Raw genomic sequence first — 19,038 nt, forward strand, 5'->3', positions numbered from 1 at the left:
TTAGACATCAGGCAGTGGTGGGGTAAATCCCAGCACTGGGGAGGTAGAGATAATCAGATCTCGGAATTCAAGGCCAGCCTGGCCTACAGAGCAAATTCCAGAACAGCCAGGGCTACTCAGGGGAACCAGCCTTTAAAAATAAACAAACAAACAAATAAATAAAGCATGGGAGTAGAAGGGGAAAGAGCCAGTGGGAAGGGTGGATGAAGGAGAGCAAGGATAACAAGAGGGCCAGATAGCAAGGTGTATCAAAGAACTGTGTGAAGCTATCAGTAAATGCACGAGCTTTATAGAATTAACATTAGTAAAAACTAAGTGAAAACAAGCTTGTTAATCCTGATATACATCTTTCTCATAGGTATACTTCACAGCTATCAGTTACACACGTGTCTGAAATGGGCATTTCCTCATAGATCCATACTAAGGGTTAAAAGTGAATATCCAGCATCATGATGGCAGTAGCCTTTTTAGTGTGGTTTTTGTTTTGTTTTGTTTGTTTTGGTGGGGTGAGGGGTTGGGATTTTCACGATAGGGTTTCTCCATGTAGCCCTGGCTGTCCTGGAACTTGCTCGGTAGATCTATCAGGCTGCCTCCGCCTCCCGAGTCCTGGGAGTAAAGGCATGGAGACCACCATAGCCTAGCTAATACATGCTTTATATTCCAAACTTTCTTCTTCCTCACTCATCGAGTTCTCTGTGGTCCCCGTGCCCCACGGCCAGCTGACAGGCAAGGACAGAAGAACCCCTGGAAGCCTGGTGCAGGCTAGCCCTGTGTATGCGGCAGTGACCCAGCGCTCCTATCTCCAGGATGGGCGTGGATCAAGAGATGACACTTATAGCCGTCCTCTGACCTACACTTGTAGCACATACGTACATACACTCAAATACACAAACTTAAAAACCTGAAAATTTGTAAGCTGAAAAATTATTTCACAAAGGTATGAAAAACGCAGATCAAGGCACTGGAGCCATTGGACACTTGAAGAAAGTAAATCTCTGTACTCATGAGGCTGAGGGAGGAAAGAGCCAAGTAAAAGACCAGCCTGGACTACCAAAAAAACCTAAATGTGAAATTCTAGTCCCATTCTAGTTGGCCTTTTCCCTACCTTCCCGTTTCACACACACTGTGAAAACATCTGCATGTGCTCCATCACACTCATGCAGTTTTGTGGGTTTGGCAAAGGCTAGAGAGGTTTTTTGGAAGGACCAGAAATGAGAGTTGTCACTGCGCCCCAAGCTCCGTCCCCTCCACCTTGACCAACTGATGAAGAGTGTGTATGAGGCTTTTGTACCTTTGTGTTGGAATATTTGACTACTCTTTCCATTTTCAATGCTATTTCTTAAGTTTTTATTACTTGTTACTTGTTTTATTTTGTATGTATGTATGTATGTGTATGTATGTATGTATGTACACATGTATGTATGTATGTATGTATGTATGTATGTACACAGGTAGGTCAAAGGACAACATAAAGGAGTCACTTTTGGGCATCAAACTCAGGTCATCAGACTTGGTGCCAGGAACCTTTCACCACGGAGCCATCTTGCTGACCCTCATGTTCTCTATCTGTAATGGGATTTCTGGTTTTATTGAAACGCTGTGCTGGTGTTACTCAAAGTCAGGATTATGTTTTGCTGCCTTCTGTCCTTAGGGATAGCTCTGATAGGCTGCTCAGCTAGTCTGCCTAAAAGAAAGAGAAACACTTCTCAAGTTAGTGCCATCAAATTCCCTTGGAATGTAAGCCTGTCACCACCCAGGGGAGGAAAGGGCCCTGTGTCTCCCTTCCTCACTATGCTCACCATTCGTTGCTGGTACAAGCAATAGATTAAAAAAGAAAAAAAAAATTGACAAAAACAGAGAAGGAAAAAAGGGAAGAACTCTGTTAATCATAAAAAGACCAAAACACCTCTGAGAGAAAAGGCTTCTCCTGCTCGTGGCGTTTAAGGTGCTCTGCACTGTCACACCCGTCCTGAATAGCTCGACTCATTAACCCACTTTCTTCAGAGAAAGCCAGTCAACTCTGAAAGCAGAGGAAGAAGGGAACATTCCCATGATATCATCTTTCTGGTGAAAAAGGTTTAAGTCAAGATAATTTCAAAGTAAGTTGCAAAACCACGCCAGCTCTTCCCAGTGGGAGAGCTGATGGGTTTGCTTAACAAGACTCAGCTCCTACAGCCCATCCTTTTGTTGGGTCCTTCTCTGACCACTACTCAAAGTATCGACTGTTCAGTCACTTTTCTTGACCAATTCAGTGCTACCTGAACCAGAGTCTTTAAAAATTATTCCAAGCAGAAGCCGTCTCTCTCCTATTCTGATCTTTCAAAGACTTATTGTGTGTAAACTGGGTGGGCTGATTCGAGTCTTTAATCCCAGTGCTGTGGAGGCAGAGACGGTTAGATCTGTTTGAGGCCAGCCTGGTCTACAAAGTGAGTTCCAGGACAGTCAGGGCTATACAGAGAAACCCTGTTTTCAAAAGCCAAAGAACATGATGTATTGTGTGTTTGAAAGTGTCACCATATCGCAGTCATGCAGGCACGTGTGTGGAGGTCAGAAAGCAACGGTGGAGGAAGGAGTTAGTTCCCTTCTTCCACCCTGTTTTGAGGCAGGGTCTCTTGTTTCGGTCACATCTCCCGTCTTGCTGTAGGAATCCTGGGATTCCGTGCCCACTCTACCATGCTTCCTCTATGGATGTCCAGGCTTGCAGAGCAAGCACTTAGACATCTCCATAGCTTCTGTTCTCAACGTCCATGATGCTTCCATCCATAGCTTTCCAAATGCATGCTTAGAGCGCTCAAAACAAAACTTGGAGAATTAAAGTTGCTCTGTCTTTCCTCTATTGTTACTAGAACATTAAGTACTTAAATTTTCTTTCGTGGCTGATGCTGAGTCCATTCATTTTTTTCAAAAGAATGCTGAATTTTGTGTTTTACTGATTTATCTCATCCTTCCTTTAAATCACCTGTGTGATGAGAACTGGAAGGCAAAATTCCAAACCTTCATCTCAGTGAAAAGCTCCGGAAAACCTGAGTGAATCTCAGGAAGAAAGCCAGGCTTACAGCCTTCATGACACCCCCCGCCCCCCCAGCCCTGGGAGCAATCCCAGGGTAAAACAAAACAACAACAAAATCCTTCTCTTTCCTCTGCTTATTCACTGATGAGACTCTATGGAGCAGAAAAATGTCTGAAAGCACAATTGTCCAAAGGGAAAGAAAGGACATAGACTAGTCCACAAAATGACTAATTTCAATAATGGCAATTTCACTGCATAAAGTTTGTAACTCAAAACTGAAATGCAACGCGGTGCCCTTTAATAACCTTTGAATTTATTATTTAGAAAAAAAAGGACAACCTACTACCAGCTAGATTAAACCTGGCCATGTATTCTGTTATATTACCAACCTAACCAGTCATTTGTGAAGCCAAGAAAGGGTAAAACACACTCTTAGGACTGTTTCTCAGTCTTAAAGTGTGAGACCTACTTCAGCATTCTGCCTGCAAGCACGAGTGTGAAGACACTACCATGTCATGTGGAAAGCTCAGGATAACTGCATCATCACACATCCCTCCGGCATGTATCTTAACATATACAAAGCAATGTGCTCCTCCCCATCGCCCTTAAAAGGATAAACAAACCAGCATTTACCACGGTGGGTTCCTCCCACTCGGACTGGAAGCTTGGGGTGCTCAGGTTGTTTCCTTTTCTCTGCTTAGAGTTACAAGTGACAGCCACATACAGGAGGCTAGGCGAGTTGTAGTCACAGGTACCTTTTAAAACGTGTAGGACTGCTCACTAGCCCTTCCAGAAACTGGAGTAGCTGTATGGCCTTCCCATTATTCTAACCCAGTTAAAGGCCAGGCAGCTGCCTCTCAGCTTGTTTTCACACTCCCTATGCGCTAAAAGTATTACCTCCTTTCTACACAAGAAGACATTATTTTACAAAGTAATTGATATCAATCTATTGTGTCTCAAACTATTTGTAACTATTAGTTAAACTATTAGTAAACAATAGAATTCTTAAGTAAAATCAACTTGTTTTTTTTTAATCTGGACAAAATTATAAAATCTTATCATCCAATATTTTAATAGTTGTATAATTTAGGTTTCTTTAGGTAGCTGGCTGGATTTTAGACAAATTAAATATTTTGCAGATACATACAACCATTTGTACTTGTTTCATTCTAAGGTCCTTCATTTTATTCAGAATTCAACTTAAATAGATTATTTAAAATGGAAGCTGTTGTGTGTTGCAAACACAGCTAAAATGAAGAGCTTCTGCAGCGGCAGTGACTAGATTTTAAATGCAGGTAGATCAATAATAAAAAAAAAAAAAAAAAAAAACAAAAAAAAAAAAAAAAAATAAAAAAAAAAAAAATAATAAAAAAAAAAAAAAAAAAAAAAAAAGCCCACCACGCACGGCCTCCATGTGAAAGGAATGGTTTATAATAGCTTGCAAATGACTGTGTGCTTGCTGTAACCAGCTGTTCTTAAATTATGAATATGCAACCAATTCATGCTAAAGCCCAATGCCAGCACTATGTCTACCGAGAAATCCCAGTAGTTCTGCTTGTTCTCCATGTTAGCTCTGTTAAGGATACAAATAGCAGTAAGCTTTTGAACAAATAGGACCAAACTATTGGCATTTCATGCACTAGGTCCATTATCACAGCGGGGAGTGTCAATCACTGCACATTCCTATAACAGCTCACGCAATATGACAATGATCTTGCAGGGTAAAAAAAAAGAAAAATCAAAATCTCTGCAGCGTACTCAAAAGTCCTTCTGACAACCCAACACTTCCTCAGCACAGCCAATCAGACAGGCGGGCCTCATCTACAAGAAGACTGCACTAAGCTTGAAAATTTAAAAACATCAATCATAAAAACAAAGACAGGACACTGAATTATACAGTATTAACCTCCAGGGTTTGCATACAAAGACCTTAGATTTATTTATGTCCCAGTGAGTTAAGAGCTCCAGTACCCTGTTCTTTACACCAAGCTGACTGCCAATTTGATGAACCTCTCTGCCCTCAGCAGGAGTGCACAGTCTTTGATTAATGAGTGCATGTTTGTAGGAAAGTGTTAAGAGGAGAAAACAGAAAGTGGAAAAAAAGAAAAAAGAAAAAAAGAAAAAAAAATAAACCCACACACAATTATGTAGACACAGAAGTGAAGTACCAAGGCAGAAACTATCTTCAAATCATATGCACATCTTTCTATCATTATAAACTATACAAACAAAATGAGTAAGGTTTCACATCTATGTATTACCTTTGTTATTATCCTCAGTGATCAGCAATTTTTATTTAAATGGACATTATTCCAAGGTCAAATTACATGCAAAGCCTTATATAAGAAGTATTTTTAAACAACTTCATTTTCAAAAATATATAATAAAAACAAAATATGAGATAAAACTATTTCACATCATACTGTCATAAGTGTCTATTAAAAACTAGATGCTTAACTGACATTAAATTTTCATAATGAATAGCAAGTTTTAAGTTTAACTGTTAAGTATTTTATAGCTCAAACTCTTGAGTTGTCACAAATCAAACAAAACTCAAGACAGATTTAAAAGTCATATAAACTCATTTAACTTCCCTGCTTCCAGTAGATGTTCTGAATATTTTATAACTCTCTCTGTTTTTTTGCAAATGAAATTAATATCCTTATTATTCATGTGTTATTTTGTTTTTGTTTAGCTTTTAGGTGTTTTTAGACAGGGTTTCTCTGTGTGGCCCTGGCTTTCAGGCTGTCCTGGAACAAGCTGACCTCAAACCCAGAGATCTGCCCTCCTCGGTCCCCCACTTGCTGGGATTAGAGGTGTGCACTAACAAGCCCAGCCAGCCACAGTTTCTAAGTAACATGAGCAACAGGAACACATGTGGATTCAAGTTTAAACTCATACAGACTTGCCCAGCACTGTCCCCCTTACCATATCATGCTGAGATCCTCTGAAAGAGAGGGGTACCTGCTGGAACTACCATACTACCTCTGACTCTGAGATAAACCTTCATGCATCTTTAAATAATTCTTTTTTTTTTAAAAAATGTATTTATTTATTATATGTAAGTACACTGTAGCTGTCCTCAGACACCCCAGAAGAGGGAATCAGATCTCATTAAGGATGGTTGTGAGCCACCATGTGATTGCTGGGATTTGAACTCTGCACCTTTGGAAGAGCAGCCGGGTGCTCTTACCCGCTGAGCCATCTCACCAGCCCCCTAAATAATTCTTAATAAGCAACTCAATTCACCATAATCTGGCCTGACACAGGTATCTAGTAAGTAAATTCGGTTCTTCAGAAGCTGGCCACAGGCTAGAGAGGTGTCTCAGGAACTCTGAGGGCCTGTGTTTAGTTCTAGAATCAATACTGGGTGGCTCAAAAAAGCCTGTACCTCCAGGTCCAGGAAATCTGACTCCTCTGATCTGGGGGGGGGGGGGGGAACCTGCACACACCTGCACAAAATACTACTCCCAACTCCCCCCCACCACCACATAATTAGAAATAATACAAATGAATCTTCTTTTAAAATGAGATCCATACAGTTTAATTCAGCAGAATAAGTTGCTTTTTAAGGAACTTTATGGCTACAATACAAAGACTAGGGTGTTGTGTTGCCTCAAGATAAACTCTAACTTTAGTGACAGTAATGCATGACTTCCCTAAAGTAAAGACTCCATATACTTATGATTTCAGAAAATAATCCCAGAATCACTCAGAGGTGTGTCATACAAGTTGAAAATTTGCTCATATTATACAGGAAGTCATTTTCTGTTGTTTTATTTGAGACAGGGTTTCTCTCTGTATCCCTGGCTATCTTGGAACTCACTCTGTAGATCATGCTGGCCTCAAACTCAGAGATCCAGAGGGCTGGCATTAAAAGTGTGCCCCACCACTTTATAGGGAGTCTTTTTTTTTTCCTTTTCTACAGGAAGTCCTTTTAATAGGACTTTCTTGAGCAAATTACGCCTTCCAATAATCAATTTTACATTTTATGTATATATGTTTTAAAGTAAGTTATACTCTTTGAAGAGTTCTTAAATTTTATTCTACTTTAAGATCTAAAACTTTGAGAAAAATTAATAAATATTGGGATTAAAAAGGGTCTCAAAAATAAAAAAACACACTGCATTCTGACACCACCATCAGCTGTTTTCTTTCCTTGTGGTTTTCTTACAACGCACCTCTGTCTGTAGAGCCCAGTAGCCTTTATTCTTACACTGCGCTCCTTCTTATTTCTCCTCCTACCAGCAAAACTATGCGAGTAATCAGAAAAAGTACAAAGCTCAGGAACATGATACAGCTGGAATACTAAGTCCCAGGCGGGCTGAAGCCACAGGTTAAAGTGGCACAAGCCTGGGATGCCACCCCTCCTGAAGCCAAGGGAAGACCCTGGACAAGTCAGCAAGAAGCTGCAGGCGAGATGCTGCCTCTCAAAACAAGCACAACAAATGCCATTGCTGCAACAAACGCATGACTTTAGTTTAAGAAAATCATTAAACAGCTACTAGGAGAAAAATTTAGAACAGGGTCTTATGAATTTTTAAAGTCTTATGAATTTTGGCCTTGTTAGAAAACTACAAGCAGAATGGTTTATTCTCCAATAATTATTTCTTTTTCTGATCACTTCCCACAGTAAAAGTTTAAAGAAACATTAAGCCAAATGAGCCACTATTTATTAAGTAAACCACAATATTTTAAGACTTTATTACTCAAAATATTTAATTTTCTGTAATTAAAAAACCTCCTAAAATACTTACTAGACAATTTGATTAATCCCTTAGGAAATTAAGTATATTAAACAATCACTGAACCCTGATTACATAATTTCATACAGGGGTCAATTCCACTTTATGACTTTCTTTGCACTATACCATGTTTCTTTTTGTTGTTGATGTTAGTTTTCTAAGAAAGACTAGTTCAATCACTCTGAAACTACAATTTCAAAGCCCTTTCTTGTATGAAATCTTTACACCTATGTGTCATCAAGATCTAATGTGCTACCTTCCACCCACTCAAGGAGATAAGACAGAAACCTTGAACTTCTGTGCAAAGGTGGTATCCCACATCTTGTATAGTAACACAAAAGTAGCAACAAAGACATTAACAATTGCAGTTCAAGCTGGGAGTGACTGTTCTGTTTCAATTCAATGACACCACTAATGGCTTCTTAGCAGCTCCATGAAATCAACCAGCTGTCAAGTTGATGCATCAGAAGGAGCAGCTATGCACTCCCATAAGAAAAAGCAACACATCAGGATGTTTGGCAAAACATCTGCTCCTTTACACTGCAACTCTATAATAAACATGCAAACAAAGAAATGAGAGAAAGGGCAACACGTTCAGAATTCCTAGCTTTCCCTTACAGCTTGTGTGCATTTTAAATGAGTGGCTTATATACACTAAAAGCAAATTTCAGCTAAGTCCAACACTTTTTAAGATATTCTATTCTTTTAAAAAAGCTAAATACACTCTGATCCTTCCAGAGAGACCAGAATCCCACAAAATATTTACATTTATAAATAAATAGTAAACTACATTCATCAAGTTAAATCATAGTGTTATGTACAAAACTCAAATATGAAAACTAAAATATATTCTTTCACTTCACACACTATTTAGTAAATGAGGCCGACAGTATTGTAATCCATGCATTTGCCAAGACTAAGCAGCTAAGACCCCATTTTCACAAGCATAAAGAGTGAATGAGCAAGCTTACCCTAATCATTGTATTAGTTTAACCAACATTTCAGATAACAATATCTAGATTTTAAAATACGTACCTAGTTCTATTTCTCTGAAAACCATTACATGAACATACTAAGTTCTGATAAATAACTTCGTATTTTAAAAGCACACAACCTGTTTTCCTAAAAAATAAAACTCTTTGTCACCGTCGCTTAAATATACATTCAGCATTTGCTGCAAATATTTGTAAGATCTTCCTTTTCTACTGAGACACACAAATGCCGTAGTGTCATCTAAATTATTGATTGTGCAGCAGTGTTTACAATAGGTGTGAGACAGCAACGGACTTAACTACCATTTTCTTAACCTGCTTATCCTCTGTTGCTTCCATTTATAATCTGCCAAATCTTCTAGTCCTTTGTTGCATGTATAATTTAGAGCCATCTGTTCTATGTGCTTTTAACTATTTAAACATTGTTCACCTACCTACAGTTCACTAAACAGCAGATACTCAATTCAGTTAAGATTTCTATGTAGCATTTTACACAGAGCACATTTCTGAGTAAATAGCAAAAAACAGCACAGAATATTCCACAGACACTTCAAACATACCACTTACAATGGAAGTTTTCGAATATTAGACAATCTCCTTAATGTAGTTAGAATTTTTCTATTAGCTGCTTTTTGTAAGTTCATTGTAGTCAATGTTTTTTCCCCAACCCAGAAGACAAAGGGAATGCAAATTAAATACAGTTTCAGGTCCCAGTTAGAAGAGATGTAAATATGCTGACTGAAAATGACTACTGGAGACAGAGTTACTTTTCCATTCAATTTATTGTGCCTATTTATATACTCCTCAGTGAGTGTAACATTAAATAGGGTCATGTGACCAGCTCAACTTTTTTTTGTAAGGTGAAAAACTATTTTCGACAAACAAATTGAAATTGTAGTTTTTAATCATTATTTTATGATGGTTAATAAAGTTTACATCAAAAGATTGTAAATTATGCATTAAAGTTAATTCTGCCTTTTATATGCTAAACTACATTTTTGCCAACCCTTTGACTTTAATATTCATTACTAAGATGTAGAAGTATCAAGAATCTGAATATTCTGATATTCTGTATAATTCTTTTAAAATGTAAAAAACACGAAAGAGGAGAACACAATTGTAAAAGGGGAGGTAGATACCCCAAGTGATGGATATATAAATATTAACTAAGCTCAATTTGTTAGATCTGTGGAACCTCGTAAGAAAAGAACTATATTGTTACAAATACACTTAAAATTTTAAAGAAAACCCTCGTGCACAAAACTAGGTGGATACTAAGTGGCACAGTAAAGTTTCGATCATTTTTTAAAAAATAATCTTCCACTTGTTACCAAACATGGAGGGTTTTGCGATCCGTTCTGAATGCAAAATACAAAAATAAAGTGCACAACTTATCACTAGCCTTTAAGTTACACGATTCCGAAAAAACGAGAAAATTTTGAGGAAAGCAAAAAACCACTTTGGGGAAATTTTCTTGATAAAAGTTTACATGACGTCACACGGCCCCCTGAACCGTTCCTAACTTTGAGCCTTATCCAGGCACACTTTTTGCATTTCTATGGCTCCTTTCCCTTCCTTAAAAATTAAAAGAGACAGACAGACTTGGGAATAAAAATTGCCCAAGATGGCGAAACGCTTGTTGTTTAGAGGGCAGGGGGAAAAATGGAGGATATTGTAATATACACAAAGGGATAAATTTCAACAACTCGGCCACGGACTGCAGCTGCTTCTCTCTTCACAAGGAAACAACACACAAAAGATAAACACGGAGGAGAGGGGAAGAGGAGCCAGCCCCCACCCCGCGGGGCCGGCTCCGAGTCTCGGCACACTTCCTAGCCTTTCCCGATCCCAATTCTGGGGTTCGCGGAACTACTTTAGGGGAGGGGAGCGGGGCGTCGCGGGGGAGGGAGGGCGCGGAGACCGAGGACCCGGAGCCCAGCCCGCCAGGCCGCCGCGGCCCCGGGACGCCCCGAGCCCGCCCGGAGCCGAGCCGCCCGGTACCCGCCGCCCGGGGCCGCGGCCCCACCCCCACCCGGCTCCGGAGCCCCGGCGGCCTGGCGCGGGTCCGCGGGAGCGAGGCTGCGGGCCCCGGGCGGAGGCGGGGGCGGCCAGGGCCCGGCGCCTCGGGAGCTGCCCCGCGGGGCGCCGCAGCGGGCCGGGCTAGAGGACGCGGCGAGGCCGGCGGCGAGGGCGGCGGGCACAATGGAGGGACGAGGCCCGCCCGGCCGCTCGCACGTCCGCCCGCCCGCCCGCCCGCCCGCGCCCGCACTCCCAGCAAAGTTTCCGTTCCGCGGAGCCCGCACCCCCCACCCCGCCCGGTACCAGGGCCCCGCGCCCCGCGCCCTCCGCCCGGGACTCTAGTCGGGACCCCAGAGCCACCGCTGCGTCGCAGCCGCACAACAAAGAGCCACACCGGGCCGCGCGGGTAAACAGCGGCGGGCGCCTCGGGAGGGCTCCAGCCCGCAGCCGCCGCTCTCCGCCCGGAACCCACCTCGCCCGCACCCCCGCACCCCGGCTCTCAACTCACCTTCACTTTCGAACTGAGTTGCGGGGGAAGGGATTTTCGCCCTTCCCGGGTGCGGGTTAAGCTTTTCGGAATCCCCACCGCCTCCTTATTTCTCTCCTAATTCCTGCCAGAAAGTCTGGGGAGTTGGAGTGGAGGTGAGATCCGTGATCGCGAAAGCCCTGGCTCCCTCCGTCCCCGTCTTCCGCCGCTCGCTCTCTGATTAGTTCCTATCCAGCAGCAGATTGAAGCAGGAGATGATTCTTCTCAAGGTTTGTTCAGCAGCTTCACTTCTAGGCGAAGGCTTCATGAACCAAGTGACGTCAACCAACAAGGCTTCTCTCTCTCTCCTCTCTCTAACAATGAAAGTTGCTGTTAACAAGGGAAAAAAGAGCGAGAGAATTGTTTATACCATTTCAGTTCCAATAATAAATGACCTATCAGCTCTAAAAGGAGCCAAGGGAGGGGGCTGCGTCTTCATTCCAAGAATAGTGTATCTTTGAGTTCGCACCGCTCCTCGTCCCAAGAAAAAGTTAAGAAACTTAAATGTTTTGTTTTGCTTTTCGGGGGGCGGGGGGCACAGAACTGAATACTTAATTTTTTTTAAAAAAACGTAAACGGACTGTTAGGGAACACAGATTAGCCATCTCCACCAACTTTTATGTTTGTAAACTAGGATTTGTGTTAGAGTCTACACGCTAAATTAATATGCCAAAAATTTGTGCATGCTAGGGCTTAAAAAAGCAGGGCGCAAGGCGATCTCAAGGTAAACTACTAATGCTTTTCCATGGACGAATTAAACTGGTTGTGATGTTCATGGTGTGAGTCAAAATAATATTCAAATGAATAAACACTAAGTTCTTTTACAGTTATTTGTATAATCTGTACGCCGTAATCTCATTTTTTTTCTAGTTTCGGTTAGGGAAAAAAAAAAAAAAGCTAGTTAAACTGTAAGAACTAAACACTTTAAAAGACCAATAGCCCATTACCAACTAAACGCGCTGTGTTCCATCAGAGCCCCAGAATGTCAGCTGGCTATCTCAATTTTTAACCTTCCACTCCCCAATTCCCTTCAACCAATCAAGTTAAACTAAAGGTAAAGAACACCCCGTTCCCTCCAACAGTGTACCCGCAGCCTCCTGAAAACGAGTTAAAAAAGAAAATTTCTTAACCTTAGTACACGTTATTACCCATGAAGAAAGAAAGGTAATTAAAAAAAAAATATTTAAGATGTTCTTTTCCCCCCTTAAGAACACAATAAACTCTTGAAGTTTGTGTAATTACAAATTAGATAATTTAGTTTTCAGAATGAAGACCAAGTAAAAATGCAGTTATCAGAGAATGATTTGCCCATATATTATTTTATACGTGCATATGTGGCTAGATGTATCTTAAAGGATGCTATTGTTTTCTGTTTCCTCCTCCGCCACTGGCTGTGATTTTAATTGTGCTGGAGGATCTTCATTAGTATTAACACATGGGGAGATTTCACAAAGCTGCTTCATTAGGAAGGGAAAAAAAAGCTGGCAGACTAGGTCTTTTTGCATGCTCTGAGAATGTCAGCCTTACCTCGGTCATTTGTAACATAATAAGTGCAAGTACAATGATTGCGAGGCAGGAGCGTGGGGGAAGGGCAGCGATGCTGCTGTCTAATAGGGGCATCTGAAAAGACGGCTGCTCATTACATAGTAATGTATGCTAAAAATTAGTGAAGATGATGTCTCGGGAGACTGATGCTAAATAAATTAATGTGCTGATATGTTTTTAATTATTATTTTTGTAGTAGTTTATTTCAATCTTAGGATTCACATTGAGCGGCAAAGCTGTGCTAGCACTTATTGATTTTTTTTCCCTGCCACATTCCCGGAATACAGATTTTAATCATTTCACTACACCACACTCAGTAATTTCATTAAAACCTGGAATCTTCCATCCCCAGAAAAGCATTTAATTTCAATGACATACAATTTCTCTTTTAGCAGCAGACTGTCTCTCTAGTAAAGCTGGCCTAAGGTTCAAATGCATGATTTAATCCTGAGTTTGCCAGGCTTTGCGCTCCTTACAAACTATAATTTCAGTAACTACCTAATAACTGTAATAAAGACAATAATTCTCCTACAATATATTATTAACTCATATTTAATTAACTCAGAGGCCAAGCTCTGCACATGTATGACCAGGTCACCAATTCCACCATCTCAGAATTGACTAATAATGTCCAGATAAACACAGATTAAAATGTAAATATGAAGGGTAACATGTAGACTAGGATCCTAAGTCACATCGGGAAACTCTCACATTCTATAATGGTGGTCATTATTCAGATGGAGCTTAGCAATAGCTCTGTATATAAAGTTGAATGTTGATATTTCAGTATTTGTTACTGATACTCTACCTAGTTAACGTCAGGTTAGGAGACTAAGGAATAGGGGACGCTTTCAAGTTGTCTTGATTTCCAGAGTTCTCTTACTATGCAATTCTCCTTAAACAAACACGAATGGTACACCATAACTTCTACAACCCAGAGTGTTATTCTGCTTAAATATGTCATGCAAATACCCTCCAAATATGTATTTTTACAATCTTTTAAAGTAAAATTTGATCTAAAGATACTAAGTTGGTTTCCAAACAATGGGTTTCATAAGGATATGTGATTTACATTGCTTGGCTTTTAGTGTGTGGGGGAGAGGTATGGGGGAAAAGTATAGTAACTAAATTATGGGAACATCAGAAAGAAAAATATGTGTGCATACATAATAATCAACTAGTTACTATAAAAAAGTATCATTCCTGTGAATGATTATAGAACCAGAATTCAAAATGTTTTGAAAGTGTGTACATGAAATTTACATTGAAGCCATCACCAACAAAAAGTTGTCTTTCTCCTTTCTGTGACCTACAGCAAAGCGAGCTGCAAACTGAGCCTTGGCCTTTGTAAAAGCTTTGAACACAAGAAGTGAACAAGAAGTTATAGTAAAGAGTTTTATATTAATGTCTTTTCAGAACATTTGAAAACTTATAATCAAGAGTTTCTTATATAATCAGGAAATTCTTTGGTGGCAGTCTCAAACTGCCACAAAACAAAATTTGATGTAAATCAATATTTGATATCTAAAATTCTAAACCAATTTCTATATTTTCCTATCACTAATAAAAACTTCATTTTTATATTAAAATACAGCTTTGGATCCTTTCATGTCATTTAGTTATTGAAAGCAATTCATTATCCGATATTACACACATACACATGCACACACACACACACACACACACACACTTTGTTTGAGACACAGTCTCTCTACATAGCTGTGGCTGTCCTAGAACTCACCTTGTAGACCAAGCTAGCCTGGGACTCAGGGATCCACCTGCCTCTGCCTTCCGAGTGCTAGGATTACAGGCATGTGCTACCACACTGGACAATTTAGCCTATCTTTTAAACTGATATTTTAAAGTAATGATACAGTAGGAACCCCAGGCTATAGCATTCCAGCACTGGCACGTTTGGACAAAGCTCTGCTTCCCGTGGCGATCATGTCATCCCTTTTCCATGGTTTCTCTTTGATCTTTGCACTGATTAACTCAAGAGTTGAGAAAAATCAGATAAAATAATTACTATAGTTATAAAATTATCCGGTTCCCACAGCCCTTCGTCTTCTACCTGAGATCACCTAATTCAGCATTTAACCATGTGCATAGTCGTGAGAGGATTTAATGATGGAGCAATCTCTTCTAATCTTAATTCTGAACTTCTGTGTACCATCTACCTGCTCTACAGACTAATTATGGACCACTATGAACTATAAAGTGTTATACTTGTTTCTATAAAGCAACTTCTGGTTTAAGGACTAAGGTTGAGAGATCCAATTTGTTACCATTAATACTGCCAGTGGTTCCGAAAAGAGTAAGGATTCTGTCTGAACAACAACAACAACAACAACAACAACCCCCCCCACACACACACACACTATAGCAGAGGTTCTCAACCTGTGGGTCTCGACCCTATTGGGAGTCAAGTATCATTTTCATCATGATTCACAACAGTAGCAAAACTGCAGTTATGAAGTAGCAACAAAATAACAATAGTTGGGGGCACCACAACAGAAGGAACTATGTTTAAGGATGGCAGTGTTAGGAAGGGAAAGGACACAGCTCTGTAGTGCACTGAGCTAGCCAGGTCACATCTTGTTTCTGTCCCAGTTGCTAATGAAGCAATCAATGTTTGTCTTCACTCACTGAATTTGAGTGCTTGCACTATTCTATGCTTGAGTGCTTGCTGTATGCTATGCACTGTGTGAGAAGCTGCAAAAACATGAAGAACTCGCTTTCTGTTTGATGTTGAAAGTGCAAAATTGCTAAGAGACAATCCACTTTATAAAAACACAATAAAGTTTTGTGAGATTAAAAAAATGGAGTTGCTAAATTGTGACTGGGCTTAAAAGGCTTTATCAAAGACTGTGTTTGAATGGGATCTCATTCTAAGAACTTATCTGACCAAAGAGGTTAGGGACTGAGGGAAGAGAGGTATTCTAAACTCAAAAATCACTGTTTACACAGCCCCTGCCAGGAAATGTAGTTAAGATGGACTGAGGTATTGCAAGCCTTTAATCCCAGTATTTGAGAGGCAGAGGCAGAGGCAGAGGCAGAGGCAGAGGCAGAGGCAGATGGATCTCTGAGTTCAAGGCTAGAGTGGGCTATAGAGTGAATTCCAGGATAGCCAGTGCTACACAGAGAAACCTTATTTTGAAAAAAACAAAATAATAATAATAATAATAATAATAATAATAATATGCAGAATGAAGAAATGACAGAGATGGAGAAACTGCGGAGGAGGAGGCTGCCATCTGATACTGAAAGGCTAAGGTTTTATGGTAAGGTGGGGGGATTTATCCTGAGAGCCAGCAAATGTTAGTAAAGGATTAACATGATTGACCTTGCTTTAAAGGAATACTAACTGCACAGGCGGTGCAAACGATAGGCTAGAGTATGATTGTTTAGAATAGCGGTGTAGGCCTGTCCTCCAGCCGCTGGGAGACTGAGGGAGAGTCCCACAAGTCTAAGGCCAGCATGGGTTACACAGCAAGACTCTATATCAAAATAATAACTAATAACAAATACAGTGAAATAAACAATTCACAAAAGACTCTGTAGCAGGTAGTGGCATTGGAGGCTTAAACTCCGATAATCTGGGGCAAATTTTCAGTTTGACTAAAGGATAACAGAATTAAGGTGAAGAATGAGTGGGGGAAGGGTAGAGGGACTGCTAGCTTAGGGAATTGGGTCCTGGCTGGAGTCCCTAACTACAGTCCAGGTTGTGTAGAAAAATGCCAGTCATCAGATGGTTGGCAATCAGAGTTGTGTTCGACAGGCTTTTATTTTTAATGGTAGCTACCAAAGTCAAGTATAAAACTTCTTCAAAATATATATACCCAACTTTGAACAAAGATTCCCTAGTGGGCCAGACTCTTCCCTTCCTCTCCGGCTCTTCTCGCCTTGCCTCCCCCGACTTGACTTCCTCTCTCAAAGTGTTTGTGGTAACTAACCAGCATAAGCAGAGACTCACTTCAACATTCCTGAGGGGAGGAAAGGCAGAGTGGAGGGCAATCAGACTAGACACTGAATTATTGTGAAGCATTTATAAGTTAGCTGTTGCTAAGTGACAAGGATGCAAATCCGACTCAAATAACGACATGTATGTAACACCAACAAAAGGTGTGTCTCACAGCAGACACAGATGTGACAACACATATGTAACACAGACAAAAGGTGTGTCTCACAGCAGACACAGATGTGACAACACATATGTAACACAGACAAAAGGTGTGTCTCACAGCAGACACAGACAGCCTTTAACTAGTGTTTAACTCACCAAGTTTCCATACTGAAAAAGATAAACTTCGCTCTTTCCAAGAATCAGATGGTTCCATATAAAATGTGCATCTTGTAGTGTAGAACTATAGGGGAATCCCTTAGAGGCAGGGAAAACCTTCCAAACCATGTTGAAATCATATACAGTACAGTGAAGGACTGCTGAATTTCATCACATCAAATTATTTTTATGGAAGAGGGGGGACCCCTCAAGAGCAAAGTAAATCCATAAATCATGGGCTAGGAAATGCTCTTTTCCACACACATATAACTCATAACCTGACATAAAATGAGGAGTTTCAGACAGAGAGGAAAAGAACTGGGCAGCAAAATGCAAGAGATAGAAACAGATTTTACATGAAAAAATGCAAATGTTTCTTAAGTGAAAATACTCCCAACCATTGTACAATGAGAAATGCAAATTAAATCACTCAGATACTATTACTCATCCATTAACTTGCCAAAAAAAAAAAAAATCTAAGTTTTACAGTACAATCTCCTAGAAAAGCTCATGTGAGAAATGGGGTGGCCCATACCCCATTTTTACATTTTAGTTTATTTGAGTACAAAATGGAGAAGAAAATCCCAACATGGTAAATTTCACAGCTTCTAACAAAGTTATACAAGTATGTACTTTCGGAATAGCAAATCACACTTCCAAAAATCCAACTGAAAATGATGAAAATGGGTATACAGTTTCAGCTCATTACAGAAAAGGCTCAGAAATAAAGCAAGTGTCTGCTGTAGGACAGTGGACAGATAACCTATGACACTGCTACACAGCTGAGTGCTAGGCTCATCTTCAGGAATGACCCAATGCTACAAAGAGTACTTAACAGTAAACTGGGGAGAACACTGCATCAAAAAGCAGGTAAGGGGAGAAAGGTGTATGTGCCCCATCTCTGTGTCTTACCCACGCTGTTGTCAAGGGAATGATACAGGAAACCGGCAAACACAACTTTACCCAGGAGGAGGCGGGGCAGCGCGGCAAAAGGAAGGAACAAGTTTGTGACTTTCTTGTAAAATCTGTTCAGTAGACTTGGTTGGAGAACTTTGCGAACTCAAACTAGAATTGAATATTTAAAAGACACTCCATGAAATGACGAGCTTGTATTTTGATGGCAAACCTGCACAGGAAAGAATCGGCCATGTCTTTTCCAAAGGCTCTGAGGGCTTGGGGTGTGGCTCAGTGCTTAACACATGTATTCAGCCCCAAGCAAGCAGGCACCAAGTGAACCCTACTCTGTAATCATACAACCCTGCAGAACCCTAAGAAAAAGAATCTCAGAGTAACAATGAATTGTTATTGTTATCAGTAACAATGTCTTTGAGCTATTGCCCCTGGGGTCTTCATTCATAGTCAGGGAATGAGCAAATAAATAAGCAGGTGTTTGGAGGAAATTAACCTTTGATTGTGGACCAGATGAGAATCAGGAAAAACTGCTCTGCTTTAAAATGAACTCATTCTATAGTTTATATTTAAAACGGCCTATTTCTTAGCATGTGCCCACTGTAAATATCAAGAGGCGAGGACTAGTGTGACTTCACCCGCACACAAGCACTGCTCTCAGGTTACAGCAGCTAAACACCATCTGCCAGAGAATTGCCAGAAGCAGGAGCTGATTCCAAGTTTGGGGCAGAAATACTCAGGATGGATTTAGAATACCCTGCCATACTACTAAGTATGGAAACCATTAACAATTGTTGATGCCTTGTCAAGAGGACTTGGGAGTCAGTTCAAGGAGAGCAATATGAACATCTTCCATTGGCCACAGGAGACAATGTACATCGTTAAAAGCCATAGTAATAGGCCAACTCATAGCAAGTTTTTTTTGTTGTTGTTGTTTGTTTTGTTTTGTTTCCAAACTCAGATTTTTAGCTAGGGAAAGGTCTGTATTAGTTACCTTTTTTTTTTTTTTTTTT

General features: G+C 40.4%; 1 protein-coding gene across 19 annotated transcripts in view; it reads right to left on the bottom strand.

The window, feature by feature from the left end:
* Baz2b (bromodomain adjacent to zinc finger domain 2B) overlaps positions 1-19,038 on the bottom strand; it is a 306,980-nt gene that overhangs the window by 205,843 nt on the left and 82,099 nt on the right. For all 19 annotated transcript variants that reach the window (XM_029536235.1, XM_029536246.1, XM_021191954.2 and 16 more), the window contains exon 3: positions 11,275-11,622. The gene's annotated coding sequence lies outside the window, so the exon portion shown is untranslated. The remainder of the gene's footprint in view (positions 1-11,274; positions 11,623-19,038) is intronic.

The sequence above is a fragment of the Mus pahari genome, chromosome 3 (genome assembly GCF_900095145.1).
Source record: "Mus pahari chromosome 3, PAHARI_EIJ_v1.1, whole genome shotgun sequence".
In the NCBI taxonomy this organism is placed as follows: Eukaryota; Metazoa; Chordata; class Mammalia; order Rodentia; family Muridae; genus Mus; species Mus pahari.